Below are 14,559 nucleotides of genomic sequence, written 5' to 3'. Positions count from 1 at the left end.
GACAGATCAACTGGTCTAAAAAGGAGGTCTATTTAAAGGCCAGAGTATACAGATGAGTTTTAAGGTGAGACTTAAATGCTTCTACTGAGGTGGCATCTCGAACTGTTACCGGGAGGGCATTCCAGAGTACTGGAGCCCGAACGGAAAACGCTCTATAGCCCGCAGACTTTTTTTGGGCTCTAGGAATCACTAATAAGCCGGAGTCTTTTCAACGCAGATTTCTTGCCGAGACATATGGTACAATACAATCGGCAAGATAGGATGGAACTAGACCGTGTAGTATTTTATACGTAAGTAGTAAAACCTTAAAGTCACATCTTAAGTGCACAGGAAGCCAGTGCAGGTGAGCCAGTACAGGCGTAATGTGATCAAACTTTCTTGTTCTTGTCAAAAGTCTAGCAGCCGCATTTTGTACCAACTGTAATCTTTTAATGCTGGACATGGGGAGACCCGGGCTTCACGGTGGCAGAGGGGTTAGTGCGTCTGCCTCACAATACGAAGGTCCTGCAGTCCTGGGTTCAAATCCAGGCTCGGGATCTTTCTGTGTGGAGTTTGCATGTTCTCCCCGTGAATGCGTGGGTTCCCTACGGGTACTCCGGCTTCCTCCCACCTCCAAAGACATGCACCTGGGGATAGGTTGATTGGCAACACTAAATTGGCCCTAGTGTGTGAATGTGAGTGTGAATGTTGTCTGTCTATCTGTGTTGGCCCTGTGATGAGGTGGCGACTTGTCCAGGGTGTACCCCGCCTTCTGCCCGATTGTAGCTGAGATAGGCGCCAGCGCCCCCCGCGACCCCAAAAGGGAATAAGCGGTAGAAAATGGATGGATGGATGGATGGGGAGACCCGAAAATAATACGTTACAGTAGTCGAGGCGAGACGTAACAAACGCATGGATAATGATCTCTGCGTCTTTAGTGGACAGAATGGAGCGAATTTTAGCGATATTACGGAGATGAAAGAAGGCCGTTTTAGTAACGCTTTTAATGTGTGACTCAAAGGAGAGAGTTGGGTCGAAGATAATACCCAGATTTTTTACCGAGTCACCTTGTTTTATTATTTGGTTGTCAAATGTTAAAGTTGTATTATTAAATAGAGGTCGGTGTCTAGCAGGACCGATAATCAGCATTTCCGTTTTTTTGGCGTTTTGGAGTTCCCGCTAGAATCCTCAAGGTGCTTTTGTTGACCAGAGAAGAGATTCTGTAGAGGAATCTCGTTCTTTGGTTGACCTTTTTGATCACCTTGGTTGCCATTTTATCACAGGAAAGATTAGCCTCCAGAATGGAACCTAGGTAGGTGATCTCATCCTTCCTGGTGATAACAATGTCACCCACTTTTATAGTGAAGTCACTGACCTTCTTAAGTTTGATATGGGACCCAAATAGGATGGATTCCGTTTTACCTAAGTGTATGGATAGCTTGTTGAAAGCGAGCCAGGTGCTAATATTGAGGAATTCAGCACTGAGGATTTGTTCCACCTGTGACTTGGGCCGAGTCATCCGCAAACAGGAACAATTCACAGTGGCATGTTGATGACATGTCATTTCCGTATATTAGGAACAGTAAAGGTCCTAGAATACTGCCTTGGGGGACTCCACAAGCTTACTGAAAGGGGGGGGGGGGGACATGGTGCCGTTCACCTCTACCACCTGTTTCCTCCCCTCCAAGTAAGATTGCATCCAGCTTGATGAGGTTTCGGCGAATCCGATTGCTCGGAGCTTATCCAGCAGTATAGCGTATATGTATTCCCAGCGCAAAGATGTCACATTATCAGTGGGAAAATGCATTTTTAAAGAATATGATTTGCCTGGGGGTGGCGGGGGGCGCTGGCGCCTATCTCAGCTACAATCGGGCGGAAGGCGGGGTACACCCTGGACAAGTCGCCACCTCATCGCAGAAATAGTAAATGTGTGATGTATTATATTGAAACTGTATACATCAACTCCCACCAAGCGAGCCATTAGACTCATACTTGACGAGACCAAGGGAGTGGATGACAGTATAATGGAAACATTTGGAATATATTCTTTCTTTCATACAATCTTTTTTTTTTTAACCTTCGTCTTGTTTTTGTTTTTAAATGCATAAAAACACCACATACATTTATTTTTTTGCATCAAAGCTTTTTGACGTTGTCAGGAACCTCTTTGTCAACAAAATAAAACATTTTAATTTTTTTCACTAAATTATAAAATGCTCTGGTAGAAATTATGCCCTTGGTGTTGTTAGGGTCGGTTTCGACCCGGTTATAAAAATAAGATGATAAAGCAATGATAAGAGCCAAAACTGAACACATTGACAGCCAGCTCCTCTCCCAGTCATGTGAGCTTTAGTGGATTCTCATTTTACCTTGTTATCCTGTACAAAAACAAACAAAAGACGGACACTAAAAGTGTCACTTTTTGCCACTCTGATTTTGTTTTTTTATTAGTTTTGGAACTAGTAATCTATTTCGCTTGGTTTCATTTGCTTGATTGGTTGTTTGTTTGATGTTGGATTTCTGTTGCTGAAAAAAATACTTTTTAGCCTTTTTCTTGAAGTAAATATACATGGGTCGAAATTGACCCGTAACACCATAAATGTTACTATAGTTAAAATTCTTAAAATGAAAAAATAAACAAAACACATTTATTTAAGAGATGTGTTCTAATACCCGTAGTAATAGTTAGGTAACACAACAACCTTTTTTTTCTATTTATATGATTCTCTTGAGGTTCGTTTTACCATTTTAAAAAAATTGAAATCGAGGGGTATACTGACAAAAAAAGGGCCCGATGGCCCAAACCCCATCCATTTTCTACCGCTTATTCCCTTTTGGGGTGGCGGGGGGCGCTGGCGCCTATCTCAGCTACGATCGGGCGGAAGGCGGGGTACACCCTGGGACAAGGTCGCCACCTCATCGCAGAAATAGAAAATGTGTGATGTATTATATTGAATCTGTATACATCAACTTCCACCAAGCGAGCCATTAGACTCATACTTGACGAGACCAAGGGAGTGGATGACAGTATAATTGAAACATTTGGAATATATTCTTTCTTTCATACAATCATTTTTTTTTTTTTAACCTTCGTCTAAAACCGACCCGTTTTAGTTTTTAAATGCATAAAAACACCACATACATTTATTTTTTTGCATCAAAGCTTTTTGACTTTGTCAGGAACCTCTTTGTCAACAAAATAAAACTTTTACATTTTTTTCACTAAATTATAAAATGCTCTGGTAGAAATTATGCCCTTGGTGTTGTTAGGGTCGGTTTCGACCCGCTTATAAAAATAAGATGATAAAGCAATGATAAGAGCCCAAAACTGAACACACTGACAGCCAGCTCCTCTCCCAGTCATGTGAGCTTTAGTGGATTCTCATTTTACCTTGTTATCCTGTACAAAAACAAACAAAAGACGGACACTAAAAGTGTCACTTTTTGCCACTCTGATTTTGTTTTTTTTATTAGTTTTGGAACTAGTAATCTATTTCTCTTGTTTCATTTGCTTGATTGGTTGTTTGTTTGATGTTGGATTTCTGTTGCTGAAAAAAATACTTTTTAGCCTTTTTCTTGAAGTAAATACATGGGTCGAAATTGACCCGTAACACCATAAATGTTACTATAGTTAAAATTCTTAAAATGAAAAAATAAACAAAACACATTTATTTAAGAGATGTGTTCTAATACCCCGTAGTAATAGTTAGGTAACACAACAACCTTTTTTTTCTATTTATATGATTCTCTTGAGGTTCGTTTTACCATTTTTAAAAATTGAAATCGAGGGGTATACTGACAAAAAAAGGCCCGATGGCCCAAACCAAAAATATTAAAACCAACATTTTCAAGGATAAGGAAGCCTAACGAGGTAACCAAGAGATGAGAAACAAATTGGGATGATAGATATTGTTTTTAGTGTATTTTACAGCTGATTTTAAAACACGGGTCAAAACCGACCCGTTAACATAAGAGATGGTGACAGAAAGCTAACACAAGAGGAAGGTTAAATCAAACATTTTACTGACAGACTAATCAAGTTAATGCAGCCTCCCTTTTTTTTTTTCTTTATGGTCACTTCTTACTTGACACGTAACCAGTCTCTTGACATCTTTTCCGAGTGTGTGTTGTCTCACGCACACACACACACACACACACACACACATGCCACCACACACTGACTTGATCAATGCACTGTGCCTAATGTGAGCTGTGTGTGATTGGTTGCCAGCAGGGGGATGGTCAATGTGCTGCTTGCTGGTTTTTTTTTTTTTTTGTTGTTGTTCCTCGGTCTTACTCTGCTATTCTCTCCAAAAAGGAAGCAGTCTACCGATGCCTCACCGCCTGACTCCGGCTCCCACTCGGGGGATCAGAGAGGCGCAGGCGTCCAACCGCACCAAATAGACAAGAGCTTCACTCTCTCGGATAAAAGGTAAAGTTATACTTTTTTTTTTTTTTATTATTACAGCATGCTTTTATTCAGTTTTCTATTGATTACATGTTTTACTTGACACAAACTGCAATGATTTTATCTAAAACTGAAATTGATCTTGTTTTTAGTCTTAAAAAAAAAAACATGCATGTTAGGTTACACCTCGGTCTGTATATGCCCTGTGATTGACAGGTGGCCAATCCATTATGTAAGCTGGGATAGGCTCATGCGGTGGATGGAAATTGATGGATGGATATATATATTGACATAAAATATTCTAATGTAGGATTTCTCCATGCTAAATAATATTTACTGACGATTACATATAACAAGGGCAGCACGGTGGACTAGGGGGTTAGTGCATGTGCCTCACAATACAAATGTCTGTATGTATATATATACATGTATGTGCATGTATGTATATATATATATACAGTGGGGCAAAAAAGTATTTAGTCAGCCACCGATTGTGCAAGTTCTCCCACTTAAAATGATGACGGAGGTCTGTAATTCCATCATAGGTACACTTCAACTGTGAGAGACAGAATATGAAAAGAAAATCCAGGAATTCACATTGTAGGAATTTTAAAGATTTGTAAATGATGGTGGAAAATAAGTATTTGGTCAACCATTCAAAGCTCTCACTGATGGAAGGAGGTTTTGGCTCAAAATCTCGCGATACATGGCCCATTCATTCTTTCCTTAACACGGATCAGTCGTCCTGTCCCCTTAGCAGAAAAACAGCCCCAAAGCATGATGTTTCCACCCACCATGCTTCACAGTAGGTGTGGTGTTCTTGGGAGGCGACTCAGTATTCTTCTTCCTCCAAACACCACGAGTTGAGTTGATACCAAAATGGATACATGGATGATACAGCAGAGGATTGGGAGAATGTCATGTGGTCAGATGAAACCAAAATAGAACTTTTTGGTATGTATGTGTATGTATATATGTACGGCGTGGCGCAGTGGGAGAGTGGCCGTGCGCAACCCGAGGGCCCCTGGTTCAATTCCCACCTAGTACCAACCTCCTCACGTCCGTTGTGTCCTGAGCAAGACACTTCACCCTTGCTCCTGATGGGTGCTGGTTCAGTGTGTCAAAGCGCTTTGAGTAACCTTGAAGGTAGAAAAGCGCTATACAAGTACAACCCATTTATTTATTTAACCCATTTATATATATATATATATATATATATATATATATATATATATATATATATATATTATGTATATATATATATATATATATGTATATATATATATATATATATATATATCCATCTATCCATCTATCCATCTTCTACCGCTTATTCCCTTTGGGGTGGTAGGGGGCGCTGGTGCCTATCTCAGCTACGAATCGTGCGGAAGGCGTCGTACACCCTGGACAAGTCGCCACCTCATCGCAGGGCCAACACAGATAGACAGACAACATTCACACGCTATACAAGCGGTAGAAAAATGGATGGATATACATATAATATAACAATTAATAATTAATGTGGGGCGGCATAGCTCAGTTGGTAGAGTGGCCGTGCCAGCAACTTGAGGGTCGCAGGTTCGATTCCCGCTTGTGCCATCCTAGTCACTGCCGTTGTGTCCTTGGGCAAGACACTTTACCCACCTGCTCCCAGTGCCACCCACACTGGTTTAAATGTAACTTAGATATTGGGTGTCACTATGTAAAGCGCTATATAAATATAATTCACAAAAATTCACTAATAGGTGCTTCGCAATTAAACGAACGAAATTTTTGAAAATCTTTCGTAACTCCTTAAAAAATAATATTTTACAAATCACTAAAATAACTCAATTGTCCCTTTTCCACTTAAATAACCGAAACGTGATCATATAATAATAATAATCATACTTAGTATAGCCTACTTTGGTTTTTGAAAAATAAATATTTCTGTTCAGCTATCTCATGGATGGCAATAGTTGTTGGATTTTATCATTGTGGTGAAAAAGCTCGTAGGTGGATTAAAAATTACAGAAACATAAAACAGGATTTTGGTAATTACCAAAAAAGTCATTTAGAGCAGTGGTCCCCAACCACCGGGCCGTGGCCCGATTGATACCGGGCCGCAGAAGAATTTTTTATTCATCCGTCTATCCATTTTCTACCGCTTATTCCCTTTTGGGGTCGCGGGGGGCGCTGGCGCCTATCTCAGCTACAATCGGGCGGAAGGCGGGGTACACCCTGGACAAGTCGCCACCTCATCGCAGGGCCAACACAGATAGACAACATTTACACTCACATTCACACACTAGGGCCCATTTAGTGTTGCCAATCAACCTATCCCTTTTTATTAAAAAAAAATAAAAAAAATTTTTTTATTAAATCAACATAAAAAACACAATATACACTTACAATTAGTGCACCAACCACAAAAACGTCCCTTTTTCATGACAAAGAAAACATTTTTTTTTAAATAAATAAATGGATTTCCCCCCCCGGGCCGCGGGACAAATTATTAAGCGTTGACCGGTCCGCAGATACAAAAAGGTTGGGGACCACTGATCTAGAGCATCTGTGTCCTAAACATTGCAATGGATGATGGTCTAATACAGCTGTCTCAAACTCACTCCAACTGGGGGCCACTGGATGCAGAGTCTGGGTGAGGATGGGCCGCGGGAAAAGATTTCCTAAAAAAAAAAAATGTTGAATACGGCAGTCGGCGAATAATAGCCGGGAAAGTACCAGGATAGCGAGCGCAAAAAAAGTGACGCCTCCCGGAGTGTTATCCGGCGTCATATAGTAGTCTTCATCGTGTGAGGCAAAGCAAATTAAACATAGCTCGGTTGGTAGACTGGCCGTGCCAGCAACTTGAGGGTTGCAGGTTCGATTCCCGCTTGCGCCATCCTAGTTACTGCCGTTGTGTCCTTGGGCAAGACACTTTACCCACCTGCTCCCAGTGCCACCCACACTGGTTTAAATGTAACTTAGGTATTGGGTGTCGCTATGTAAAGCGTTTTGAGTCACTTGAGAAAAGCGCTATATAAATATAATTCACTTCACAATAAAAAAAAAAAATCGGTCCAGGTTATCGGGGACTGTTATTACTGACGGACAGGTGTCGCGGTTTGACTGCAGGCAGGCGTGTAAGAAAACCCTCGTCTCCATGGCAACGTCTCTGTCCCTTTCACTCACTTGCCGCTTTTCCACTGATGCAGGGGTAGGCAACCCAGAACATTGAAAGAGCCATTTTGGACCCAAATAACACAACGCTGTCAAGCGCCATTCATATAAAACTTTCGGGCAGCACTAACATTAAAACTTTCATATTAAGGTGGGGGCCGCAAAATAACGTCTAATACATTTGTCAAGCACTGTATTGTTTATATAATTTAAAATAATGAATTTCCAAGTATTTCAATCGGTGCCGTAGAAAGAGTTCTTTGTTTTTTCAGTTACCTCGGCACTCCGTTGTCATTATGACTGCACTGAATAGAATTTCTCCCTGTCATTAAAAAAAGAGGCCAGAAATTGGATACTTTTGGTTGCCTTGAACATGATCGGGTCTCTCGGATGTGTGATTCGTTTACAAGGCCGGTGTATACAAACCCCGTTTCCATATGAGTTGGGAAATTGTGTTAGATGTAAATATAAACGGAATACAATGATTTGTAAATCATTTTCGACCCATATTCAGTTGAATGCACTACAAAGACAACATATTTGATGTTCAAACTCATAAACATTTTTTTTTTGTTGCAAATAATAATTAATTTAGAATTTCATGGCTGCCACACAAGCCAAAGTAGTTGGGAAAGGGCATGTTCACCACTGTGTTACATCACCTTTTCTTTTAACAACACTCAATAAATGTTTGGGAACTGAGGAAACTAATTGTTGAAGTTTTGAAAGTGGAATTCTTTCCCATTCTTGTTTTATGTAGAGCTTCAGTCGTTCAACAGTCCGGGGTCTCCGCTAATGCGCCACACATTTTCGATGGGAGACAGATCTGGAGTGCAGGCGGGCCAGGAAAGTACCCGCACTCTTTTTTTACGAAGCCACGCTGTTGTAACAAGTGCTGAATGTGGCTTGGCCTTGTCTTGCTGAAATAAGCAGGGGCGTCCATGAAAAAGATGGCGCTTAGATGGCAGCATATGTTGTTCCAAAACCTGTATGTACCTTTCAGCATTAATGGTGCCTTCACAGATGTGTAAGTTACCCATGCCTTGGGCACTAATGCACCCCCATACCATCACAGATGCTGGCTTTTCAACTTTGCGTCAATAACAGTCTGGATGGTTCACTTCCCCTTTGGTCCTGATGACACGATGTGGAATATTTCCAAAACCAATTTCAAATGTGGACTCGTCAGACCACAGAACACTTACCCACTTTGCATCAGTCCATCTTAGATGATCTCGGGCCCAGAGAAGCCGGCGGCGTTTCTGGGTGTTGTTGATAAATGGCTTTCGCTTTGCAGCTTTAACTTGCACTTACAGATGTAGCAACAAACTGTATTTAGTGACAGTGGTTTTCTGAAGTGTTCCTGAGCCCATGTGGTGATATCCTTTAGAGATTGATGTCGGTTTTTGATACAGTGCCGTCTGAGGTCATTCAATGTTGGTTTCTGGCCATGCCGCTTACGTGGAGTGATTTCTCCAGATTCTCTGAACCTTTTGATGATATTATGGACCGTAGATGTTGAAATCGCTAAATTTCTTGCAATTGCACTTTGAGAAACGTTGTTCTTAAACTGTTTGACTATTTGCTCACACAGTTGTGGACAAAGGGGTGTACCTCGCCCCATCCTTTCTTGTGAAAGACTGAGCATTTTTTGGAAGCTGTTTTTATACCCAATCATGGCACCCACCTGTTCCCAATTAGCCTGCACACCTGAGGGATGTTCCAAATAAGTGCTTGATGAGCATTCCTCAATTTTATCAGTATTTATTGCCACCTTTCCCAACTTCTTTGTCACGTGTTGCTGGCATCAAATTCTAAAGTTAATGATTATTTGCAAGAAAAAAAAATGTTTATGAGTTTGAACATCAAATATGTTGTCTTTGTAGCATATTCAACTGAATATGGGTTGAAAATGATTTGCAAATCATTGTATTCTGTTTATATTTACATCTAACACAATTTCCCAACTCATATGGAAACGGGGTTTGTACATCAACAAACTTTGATGCCAAGGAAGTGGAAGTAAGAAGTGACCAGGGGGTTCGTCTGACGCACAAAGCTTCCCTGAGCACAGCGGGCTGGGGGTGGGGGGACTGGGGGGGGTGGGGGGGGTCTCACTTCTCACTCTGTGTGTTCCTAAGATGCTGTGCGTGCACGTGCACGGCCAACATTGTGCACAAATGTCTGAAGTGGCGGTACGGGCGACGTCATAGAAAAAACGGGGAACACGTTGATATAAAATGTGGATGTAGATTTGTCTTATATAAGGGGTGTCCAAACTTTTTCTACTGAGGGCCGCACATGGAAAAATTAAAAGGTGCGAGGCCCATTTTGATATTTTGTCCTTTGTCAAACCAGAACAAAATGTATGGATTTTTTATATTTTTTTCCATATTTTTGAACATTTTTACCAAAATGTTAAAAATAAGTAAAATTATTATTATATTTATTTTTTATTTAACGCTTACAGTAAATCTCTGTATCAACTTCAAGTTGATATAAAGTAACACAAAAAAAGGTTTTATGGCTTTTCTGTCAAAAACTACTTTTTTTTTTTTTTTTTATAGTAAAACTGAAATATGCAGTATTTAGTAACTAAAGCCCTAAAAGATCAATAATGCAGGACACCATTGATTTTAATTACTTTATATGTTTTGAGTAAAAACTGTGAAAATATCAATAAAATACCAATAAATATATTTGGGATACATTTTTATTAGATTTTTCTTTTACTTTAAACACAGAACACGTTACAGCAGTGGTCCCCAACCACCGATTGGTACCGGGCCGCAGAAGAATTTTTTATTCATTTTTATAAAAAAAAAAAAAAAAAAAAAAAAAAATATATATATATATATATATGTATATTTTTAATTTTTATTAAATCAACATAAAAGACACAATATACACTTACAATCAGTGCACCAACCACAAAAACCTCCCTTTTTCATGACAAAGAAAGAAAAAAAAAAAGGACCCCCCCCCCTGGATTTTATCATTGTGGTGAAAAAGCTCGTAGGTGGATTAAAAATTACAGAAACATAAAACAGGATTTTGGTAATTACCAAAAAAGTAATTTAGAGCAGAATTTTTTATTCATTTTTATTAAAAAAAATAATAATAATAATTTATTTTTTTTATTAAATCAACATAAAAAACACAATATACACTTACAATTAGTGCACCAACCACAAAAACCTCCCTTTTTCATGACAAAGAAAACATTTTTTTTTAAATAAATAAATGGATTTCCCCCCCGGGCCGCGGGACAAATTATTAAGCGTTGACCGGTCCGCAGATACAAAAAGGTTGGGGACCACTGAGTCACAGGATCAAATTCCATCGATTTTACGTTTGAACTATTATTTAGTTTGTTTTATGCTCTTATCAAAGTAAACGTTGATGTTTCTAAAAAATGGCAACCACTCCATCGAGACAAAACATTTTAAAGTGAAGTGAAACAAATTTATATAGCGCTTTTTCTCTCGTGACTCAAAGCGCTTTACATTGGGCGGCATAGCTCGGTTGGTAGAGCGGCCGTTCCAGCAATTTGAGGGTTGCAGGTTCGATTCCCGCTTCCGCCATCCTAGTCACTGCCGTTGTGTCCTTGGGCAAGACACTTTACCCACCTGCTCCCAGTGCCACCCACACTGGTTTAAATGGAACTTAGGTAATGGGTTTCACTATGTAAATCGCTTTGAGTCACTAGAGAAAAGCGCTATATAAATATAATTCACTTCACTTCACATAGTGAAACCCAATATCTGATTTTTACATTTAATCCAGTGTGGGTGGCACTGGGAGCAGGTGGGTAAAAGTGTCTTGCCCAAGGACACAACGGCAGTGACTAAGATGGCGGAGGGCGGAATCGAACCTGCGAGCAACTCACAAGTTGCTCTACCAACCGAGCTATAACCGCCCCCAAGTGAAATACTTGAAGTAATTCGAGCCTTGAAAATAATTAATCATTACATAGATTTTTTTTTTTGTCATTTTGGTTGTTTTTTTTTGAGCAATGGCAAGAAAAGAAAAATAAAGAAAGACAAAAGAAAGAAAAAAAACAGCCTGCATGGCAGCTCATTTCCATTTTTTTAAGTGTTCTTTTTTTACCGGTAACAGTTTGAGATGCCACCTCAGTAGAAGCATTTAAGTCTCACCTTAAAACTCATTTGTATACTCTAGCCTTTAAATAGACTCCCTTTTTAGACCAGTTGATCTGCCGTTTCTTTTCGTTTTCTCCTATGTCCCACTCTCCCTTGTGGAGGGGGTCCGGTCCGATCCGATCCGGTGGCCATGTACTGCTTACCCGTGTATCGGCTGGGGACATCTCTGCGCTGCTGATCCGCCTCCGCTTGGGATGGTTTCCTGCTGGCTCCGCTGTGAACGGGACTCTCGCTGCTGTGTCGGATCCGCTTTGGACTGGACTCTCGCGACTGTGTTGGATCCATTATGGATTGAACTTTCACAGTATCATGTTAGACCCGCTCGAGATCCATTGCTTTCCTCCTCTCCAAGGTTCTCATAGTCATCATTGTCACCGACGTCCCACTGGGTGTGAGTTTTCCTTGCCCTTATGTGGGCCTACCGAGGATGTCGTAGTGGTTTGTGCAGCCCTTTGAGACACTAGTGATTTAGGGCTATATAAGTGATTGATGATTGATTGATTTTTGCAATAGCATTTCCAGAATGTGTGGCGGGCCACACTTTGGACGCCCCCCTGTCTTATATAATGGGAGGCCTGTTGGAAGTGTCGATAATATTGTGTGACCTAACACACGCACGTTATGGCCATCATATTAACAAAACGTGGAAATCCTTTTATAATCAGTGAATTGTGCAAATGGAACAGCCTCGGGGTTTTTCATCATCAGAAGGTCTTGACTTAATCACCTCTTTGCTAAATACGTCTGAGGCAACGCAGCGTTGGATAATTGAGACTGATTAAACGATTCCACACACATCCGGCTGATCACGAATTGCCATTATTGTTTTACTATTATTTGCAATCCAATATTTGTATTGCTTCTGCTCTAAAAGGCAACCTTTTTAAAGGCCTACTGAAAGCCACTACTAGCGACCACGCAGTCTGATAGTTTATATATCAATGATGAAATATTAACATTGCAACACATGCCAATACGGCCTTTTTAGTTTACTAAATTGCAATTTTAAAATTTGCGCGAAGTATCTGGTATGATGACGCGTGCGCGTGATGTCACGGATTGCAGCGGACATTTTGCTCCAGCCCCATCCCAGCTGTAAGTCGTTTTAATCGCATAATTCCACAGTATTCTGGACATCTGTGTTGCTGAATCTTTTGCAATTTGTTCAATGAATAATGGAGACGTCAAAGAAGAAAGATGTAGGTGGGAAGCGGTGTATTGCGGCCGCCTTTAGCAACACAAATAGATAAATGATAAATGGGTTGTAACGCTTTTCTACCTTCAAGGTACTCAAAGCGCTTTGACACTACTTCCCATTCACACACACATTCACACGAATTGCCATTATTGTTTTACTATTATTTGCAATCAAATATTTGTATTGTTTCTGCTCTAAAAAGGCAACCTTTTTAAAGTCCTACTGAAAGCCACTACTAGCGACCACGCAGTCTGATAGTTTATATATCAATGATGAAATATTAACATTGCAAAACATGCCGATACGGCCGGTTTAGTTTACTAAATTGCAATTTTAGAATTTGCGCGAAGTATCTGGTATGATGGCGCGTGCGCGTGATGTCACGGATTGTAGCGGACATTTTGCTCCAGCCCGATCCCAGCTATAAGTCGTTTCAATCGCATAATTCCACAGTATCCTGGACATCTGTGTTGCTGAATCTTTTGCAATTAGTTCAATGAATAATGGAGACGTCAAAGAAGAAAGATGTAGGTGGGAAGCGGTGTATTGCGGCCGCCTTTAGCCACACAAATAGATAAATGATAAATGGGTTGTAGCGCTTTTCTACCTTCAAGGTACTCAAAGCGCTTTGACACTACTTCCCATTCACACACACATTCACACGAATTGCCATTATTGTTTTACTATTATTTGCAATCAAATATTTGTATTGCTTCTGCTCTAAAAAGGCAACCTTTTTAAAGTCCTACTGAAACCCACTACTACCCACCACGCAGTCTGATAGTTTATATATCAATGATGAAATATTAACATTGCAACACATGCCAATACGGCCTTTTTAGTTTACTAAATTACAATTTTAAAATTTGCGCGAAGTATCTGGTATGATGACACGTGCGCGTGATGTCACGGATTGTAGCGGACATTTTGCTCCAGCCCCATCCCAGCTATAAGTTGTTTTAATCGCATAATTCCACAGTATTCTGGACCTCTGTGTGGCATAATCTTTTGCAATTTGTTCAATGAATAATGGAGACGTCAAAGAAGAAAGATGTAGGTGGGAAGCGGTGTATTGCAGCCGCCTTTAGCAACACAAATAGATAAATGATAAATGGGTTGTAGCGCTTTTCTACCTTCAAGGTACTCAAAGCGCTTTGACACTACTTCCCATTTACACACACATTCACACACTGATGGAGGGAGCTGCCATGCAAGGCGCTAACCAGCACTCATCAGGAGCAAGGGTGAAGTGTCTTGCTCAGGACACAACGGACGTGACGAGGTTGGTACTAGGTGGGGATTGAACCAGGGACCCTCGGGTTGCGCACGGCCACTCTCCCCACTGCGCCACGCCAGTGTTTCCTTGTTTACATTCCTGAAAGATGACTGTGAAGCTTTAATGTGGAACAGAGCGGTCAAGCGAACATGGTTCCCTACCACATGTCAACCGGCAGGTTTCGGTGAGGAAATTGTGGTAATAAGTCGGCTCTTACCGTAGATATGAGCGGTGCTTGCGTCGTTCCTCGTGCACCTGTCAAAGAGGCAGCTGCCTCCTCTGACCGGCCGCCCCCGCCACTGTGGAGGAGGGGGGAAAAAAAGCTCAGCTTGGCCCCAACGGCTGCCTTCGCTTCGCCTCGTCGAGAAACGTGGCT

The 14,559-nt window shown here is 40.8% G+C and overlaps 1 protein-coding gene across 3 annotated transcripts in view; it reads left to right on the top strand.

The window, feature by feature from the left end:
- The first annotated feature begins 4,273 nt into the window (after positions 1 to 4,273).
- Positions 4,274 to 14,559, top strand: part of opn4xa (opsin 4xa) — a 75,305-nt gene continuing 65,019 nt past the window's right edge. For all 3 annotated transcript variants that reach the window (XM_061875718.1, XM_061875717.1, XM_061875720.1), the window contains exon 1: positions 4,274 to 4,411. The gene's annotated coding sequence lies outside the window, so the exon portion shown is untranslated. The remainder of the gene's footprint in view (positions 4,412 to 14,559) is intronic.

Source organism: Nerophis ophidion, linkage group LG17 (genome assembly GCF_033978795.1).
Source record: "Nerophis ophidion isolate RoL-2023_Sa linkage group LG17, RoL_Noph_v1.0, whole genome shotgun sequence".
Classification (NCBI taxonomy): Eukaryota; Metazoa; Chordata; class Actinopteri; order Syngnathiformes; family Syngnathidae; genus Nerophis; species Nerophis ophidion.
The sequence above is the reverse complement of the archived record's forward strand: the minus strand, read 5'-3'. Positions and strand labels throughout refer to the sequence as shown.